Source organism: Saccoglossus kowalevskii, chromosome 18, assembly GCF_978046115.1.
Source record: "Saccoglossus kowalevskii chromosome 18, keSacKowa6.1, whole genome shotgun sequence".
NCBI lineage: Eukaryota > Metazoa > Hemichordata > Enteropneusta > Harrimaniidae > Saccoglossus > Saccoglossus kowalevskii.
This window is the reverse complement of record NC_140658.1, coordinates 28,434,389-28,441,426: the sequence shown is the minus strand read 5'-3', so window position 1 is coordinate 28,441,426 and position 7,038 is coordinate 28,434,389. Positions and strand designations below refer to the sequence as shown.

Genomic DNA, 7,038 nt, shown 5'->3' with positions numbered 1-7,038 from the left:
TTGTCAATAATCCCCTGACTAAATTGATTGTTTCATAACTAATTAATATCTAGAGAACATGGTGTTGTCAGACCAGCTTGTACTGCTCGGTAGACATTAAATTGCTTTAATTAATACGACTGGAACTTGCATTACACCTTTTCATATTTTTCCTTTTTTTATATTGTTAATGAACTTAAAGAGTTAGGAGGAGATCAATCTGATTAAAATCTGATGTAGTGTACGGGCTTTAATTATTTTGGCTATAAACTTATTTTAATTTTATTACTTTTGTTATTAATGCCTTTTTATTTTATTATTTTACTTTGATTTTGATTTTTTTTAATTCCGCCCTACATACATCTGATCCGACGCCTACGTAAGTCCCGTTCAAATCTCGCGTAAGTAACAGCCAATCACAGGCCCACTTTTATAAAGGCTGTCGGTTGCTTACTTTTCAATGTAGCGATACTCTACGGGCAATCTTTCTGTACATTATATTTTGCCCACTTGAATAAACCATTAATAGAAAATTGCTAGTATATTTTTATTTACAAAAGAAATTCCACAGCATTTTACAATTTTTGTCATTACATTAAATATTTTGTTCACTTCCAACAAATGTGTACACTTCCTGATACATCTTCGCCAGCCAAGGTTCGTTTATTCAGTCATCGCTTCAATTTTACATCAAACACTGAGCATAATTATCTAGAATGGAAGCAAAAAAATAAGTAAATCGTAATGATTAGAACACTGTAAACAGCTATAGTAAACAATGCAAATTTTAAATTGTATAACGGTCACCGGCCCACGGCATCGACGCAGAAAATTGGAGCAAAAAAATATTTCCTGATCAATTGCGATGTGTTCCAAATAAAAAATATTTTATTCCAGTCCAAATCAGCTCAATTACTTTAATAAAGAGTTATTGTATAATGTACAAAATGTTGATACATTTTGATGATTATTTACAGCTACGGCTTCAATACCGTAGACGCTTTTGACCCGATCGTCAACAAAACATCACCCGTCTCCAGGGCAAGCGACTGGAAAAAGACACCGGTGTTCGGTCGAACCGGTGGAAACAAAATCGTCACTCCCAGAATAACTACGCAAAATAACAATCTAAACTCGAACCATTTGAGCCACAATATAAACATAAAAAATGACTTTCGTTGCATTTGACAATGATAAACTTACCGAAAAGCCGTGTTCTTCTCGGTCGCTAACGTCGGTATAATCCGCCAATTTATTTGAGTGTGTTTGCCACCTGACTCTGCCCAGTGACGTCATCATGTGCGCTATAGAAGGTCTGTGATTCGTTGACTAAAAACGTCGACAGTGGGTCTCGTTGAAATCTCGTTACATAGGCATCGGCTCAGATGTATGTAGGGCGGAATTTTAAAAAAATCACAAAATCAAAGTAAAATAATAAAATAAAAAGGCATTAATAACAAAAGTAATAAAACATAAAATTAAAATAAGTTTATAGCCAAAATAATTAAAGCCCGTACACTACTTCAGATTTTAATCAGATTTGGAGGAGATTTGGGGTATGAGGGGGAGGCTTGGTTCAATTTGTGAGGGTAGAGCGTGAACAGAAAGAGCGTGGGAAGAGAGAAAATGAGCGTGAGGAGAGGGATTAAAGAGTAGCCAAACATGAGGCTGAACGATGAAAACGAACATGAGACTGATAATGTGAGGGAAGAGACAGATAACGCGAGGCAATAGAGAGTGAGAAAAACCGTGAAGAGAGAGAGAGAAGGTAAGAGAATATGTAGAAAGAGAGAAAGAAAAAGTAAGACAGTATGAACTTGAAGGGTTGAGGTTGCACGTGGAAGCTAATGGTCAAAATGAAGGTGTAGAACAGTTGCCTCAGTGTATTGTTAGTTCCAAGGGTCCAAAGCTGCCATTGTTTGATGAGAATAGGGGCGGGAGTTGGGTTATTAATCTTAGTGCATTATTGTATGTTTTTTCGGCATTGCCTGCAGCAGAGTCCATCGATTACAATGTTTTAATGTCAGCTTTGTTGAAACATTATGATATGATTGAAGAACGTTTTAAGAAAGAGATTTCAAACTAGTAGGGTAGAAGGTGGAGTGAGCATTTCGCAATTTGCAGCTAGATTGGGTAGTTAATATGACCGATGCACAATGATGTTATTAGGTATTAAACGTCATGTGATATATGTCAGAAGATCACTGCTAAGGGTCGAGTTAGCAAGGTACCATTAGCCGATAGATACATTTTAACTGTTGTTGTAAACTATGCTTCATGATATTCTGAAGCTGTAGTGTTCAAGAAAATTAGTTACTATGTGTAGTAAGATTGGTGTACCCAAAGAAGTTTTAACTGATTTAGGACACAGTTTGTATCTGACATTAAGAATAACGTAAGTAGTGTGTTGTTTATTAAACAATTAGTAACTACTCCATATCACCCATAATCTAATGGATTGGTTGAGCAGATTAATACTACTATGAAAAATATACTGAAAAATGTGATATTTCACTCAATATATACTATTCTATCCTATAATCTGTGATATTTCACTCACTATATACTACTCTATCCTATAATCTATGTGATATTTCACTCACTATATACTACTCTATCCTATAATCTATGCGATATTTCACTTACTATATTCCACTCTATCCCATAATCTATGTGGCGTTACACTTACTACATTGCCGGAAATAGACAATAGAATCTGGTCAAGTAGAGATTTCCTGTCTATCCCATTGCAGTGACTATAATTACATGCAAAATTATTCAAGACAACGGATGATGTCATAGACTTTTAAGGTCTATTGTTTAGCCTAATTGAGAGTATATTGTTATGTTAAGTAGTTCACAGCTTGGGGTTGGAAATAATAGTAAGTGAGGTAATCTATTGTTTCCTTTGTTCTGTGTCCACTTGTATTTGTCAGCTGATCATATGAAGCCATGTAATAAATGGTTGTGGTTACCAGAGAACGAGATACCCTTAGGTACACTCTTAAGATGGCATTGAAGACAGCCACCCGTTATATACTTAAGGATGCGGTAGAGTTATTTTCGTGAATTTTGCTTTTTTTGTTATTACTTTTGTAAAGTTATTGGGCTCATAATTTTATCAAAATTAAAATTGAAACACATCTAGAATACCCTTTTTTTTAAAAAAAATAAGAAAAACTACTTTTATAACGGGATACTGTACAATTTGTTTTTGAGATAAAAGTCTGGACGCAAACAATAACATTGACTTATTGCGTAATTTGCATAATCCCTTCACAACAGAAACAGTGCACACTGAAGACGACGCGGTCATATCAACTCCGGCTCCTGATTATTGATCAATCACAAAAAAGAGGCCCCAAGGAAAAACTAAAAACGCAGTTCAGAGTAAGCGAAACTTTACCTATAACAGAAATGCATTGCCGACAGTACAATGGGGTTCACACTTTGAGTATTCAAACCAAGAGGGTAAAATTTCGTCAGCAAACATGATCAATTTCCATCTTCCAAAAAGTCGGGCAGACAAGTTATGCAGGGCCGCCGAGTACTGTAACAACTTCGCTTCTTTTTGGAGGACGAATACGGACCCAAAACTTTATAGTTTTGGATTTTATTACTGCAAGGCTACTAAGTGACTCCATGTTATGTGTTTTGTTGTAAAAATCAATCCATCTGATTCTTTAAATATCCAAAATTAGCGCAGCGCAACGTGAAAAATGTTTTGTTTTTTGGCGTTTCCAGGCAGAAGAAATCTGACGCCATGGAGGTCATTCAAGTGAGTTGTGCGTCGTCAGAAATTGACCTACTTTCATGAAATTCACACACATTGATAACGTATTGGCGCAGAATAAAACCCTTGAAGCATTTTTTGAGAACTTCTCGCAATAAAAAATAAAAGGCTTTTAAATTCCTTGTCTATGGGTGAAATAACAGGAAAAATGTAAATTGGTGTCATTGTAAACAAATATGCAATCTATGTTCTAATACTCTCGAGGCATTGACGGGGCTGATGCTGTCTTGATTTTTCAGCTTTCTTTTTTTACAGAACCCCTACGGTTTTCATACAAAACTAATTTTTATTCAAAATAACACCTCTATGTTTACTTAGTAATCACGTGACTAATTCGTGGTACATGTCACAGATCATTTTTTCAAAAAGCCAGGAACAAGGGCTTCAAGAAAATATATAATTTGCTACGCATCAAAACACTTTTCCTCATGAAAACAGTTTTTACTTTTTAGAGCATGATAACTCTACCGCATCCTTAATACAAAAATATGTGGACAGACTAATCTTGTAAATATCATTGTGGCAGTCAACGGCGATTGGTATGCAAATTACGTTTGTCTGACGCATTACAAAACAAAAGTCTAGACTGTCGTAGAATAATACACAACTCGCGGACAGACAGTGTGATGAAACCCCTTTTTTACAAAGAGGAACAACGGCCGATACAATATATTGATCTTGTGGTCTGACCTTCAGCATCAAAAGCAGTATGGCGATAGTGCTTCGCGTTCGAAAAGTGGGATAATTTTTAACATGGAATAACGGACATAAACTAAATCTTGATTCAGGTTACTTCCTGTTGTTAATTGGATTAAAACAGTTATATTTGCTAACAACTGGATCGTACATCTGTGTAAAAAATGCATGAATTTTAGCTCTAATTTGGGCAGCGAATACTGCGTCTACAACTGCGTTGGCTGCGTCGCCGTGTTCATTGAACCAGAGAGTATCCAGAACGAAGCGAACAAACTTGAACAGTCACCTGCGTTACTGCATTTACCTATTTTTAAAAATAGAGTTTGGCACACAATTACATATCTTCCATTGGTAATACACTGGGCCAGTGTAGGATATATCATAAAGTTTTACGGCAAGTTGGGCATTTAATGGTGGAGTTTTGATGGAAACATCTATAACATATCGAAAGCTTGGAACGTCACCTGTCTATTACGAAGCACACAAAAGTGAAAAAATGAAAAATATAAACTCAAAATTAAATTTTGTTTTAATAGATGTTTATGCAATGCATTCTATATGGCACATCCTGTGATGTTTATTTGACTGGGGAACACTGGCCAGGGCGGAAGTCGGCCATCTTGTCCACTCATTTCTGGCAATGTATTCCACTCTATCCTATAATTTATGTGATATTTCACTCACTATATACTACTCTATCCTATAATCTATGTGATATTTCACTCACTATATACCACTCTATCCTATAATCTATGTGATATTTCACTCACTATATACTACTCTATCCTATAATCTATGTGATATTTCACTCACTATATACTACTCTATCCTATAATCTATGTGATATTTCACTCACTATATACTACTCTATCCTATAATTTATGTGATATTCCACTCACTATGTACTACTCTATCCTATAATCTATGTGATATTTCACTCACTATATACCACTCTATCCTATAATCTATGTGATATTTCACTCACTATATACCACTCTATCCTATAATCTATGTGATATTTCACTCACTATATACTACTCAATCCTATAATTTATGTGATATTTCACTCACTATATACTACTCTATCCTATAATCTATGTGATATTTCACTCACTATATACTACTCTATCCTATAATCTATGCGATATTTCACTTACTATATTCCACTCTATCCCATAATCTATGTGGCGTTACACTTACTATATTCCACTCTATCCTATAATTTATGTGATATTTCACTCACTATATACTACTCTATCCTATAATTTATGTGATATTTCACTCACTATATACTACTCTATCCTATAATCTATGTGATATTTCACTCACTATATACCACTCTATCCTATAATCTATGCGATATTTCACTCACTATATACTACTCAATCCTATAATTTATGTGATATTTCACTCACTATATACTACTCTATCCTATAATTTATGTGATATTTCACTCACTATATACTACTCTATCCTATAATCTATGTGATATTTCACTCACTATATACTACTCTATCCTATAATCTATGTGATATTTCACTCACTATATACCACTCTATCCTATAATCTATGTGATATTTCACTCACTATATACCACTCTATCCTATAATCTATGTGATATTTCACTCACTATATACTACTCTATCCTATAATTTATGTGATATTTCACTCACTATATACTTCTCTATCCTATAATCTATGTGATATTTCACTCACTATATACTACTCTATCCTATAATCTATGCGATATTTCACTTACTATATTCCACTCTATCCCATAATCTATGTGGCGTTACACTTACTATATTCCACTCTATCCTATAATTTATGTGATATTTCACTCACTATATACTACTCTATCCTATAATCTATGTGATATTTCACTCACTATATACCACTCTATCCTATAATCTATGTGATATTTCACTCACTATATACTACTCTATCCTATAATCTATGCGATATTTCACTTACTATATTCCACTCTATCCCATAATCTATGTGGCGTTACACTTACTATATTCCACTCTATCCTATAATTTATGTGATATTTCACTCACTATATACTACTCTATCCTATAATCTATGTGATATTTCACTCACTATATACCACTCTATCCTATAATCTATGTGATATTTCACTCACTATATACTACTCTATCCTATAATCTATGCGATATTTCACTTACTATATTCCACTCTATCCCATAATCTATGTGGCGTTACACTTACTATATTCCACTCTATCTTATAATCTATGTGATATTTCACTCACTATATACTACTCTATCCTATAATCTATGTGATATTTCAATCACTATATACCACTCTATCCTATAATCTATGTGGCATTTCACTCACCATATGCCACTCTATCTTATAATTTATGTGGTATTTCACTTACTATATTCCACTCTATCCTATAATTTATGTGGCGTTCCACTCACTATATACCACTCTATCCTATAATCCATGTTGTGTTCCAATCACAATATACCACTCTATCCTGTAATCTATGTGGCGTTCCACTCACTATATACCACTCTATCATATAATCTATGTGATATTTT

At 34.2% G+C, this 7,038-nt stretch overlaps 1 long non-coding RNA gene across 1 annotated transcript; it reads right to left on the bottom strand.

Annotated features, from left to right (window-relative positions):
• Positions 1-501: 501 nt before the first annotated feature.
• Positions 502-1,234, bottom strand: LOC146732007 (uncharacterized). The gene is made up of 2 exons (XR_014927067.1): positions 1,183-1,234; positions 502-690 (listed from the first exon to the last, which is right to left on the bottom strand). It is a non-coding gene; the product is annotated as an uncharacterized LOC146732007 (long non-coding RNA).
• Positions 1,235-7,038: the final 5,804 nt, after the last annotated feature.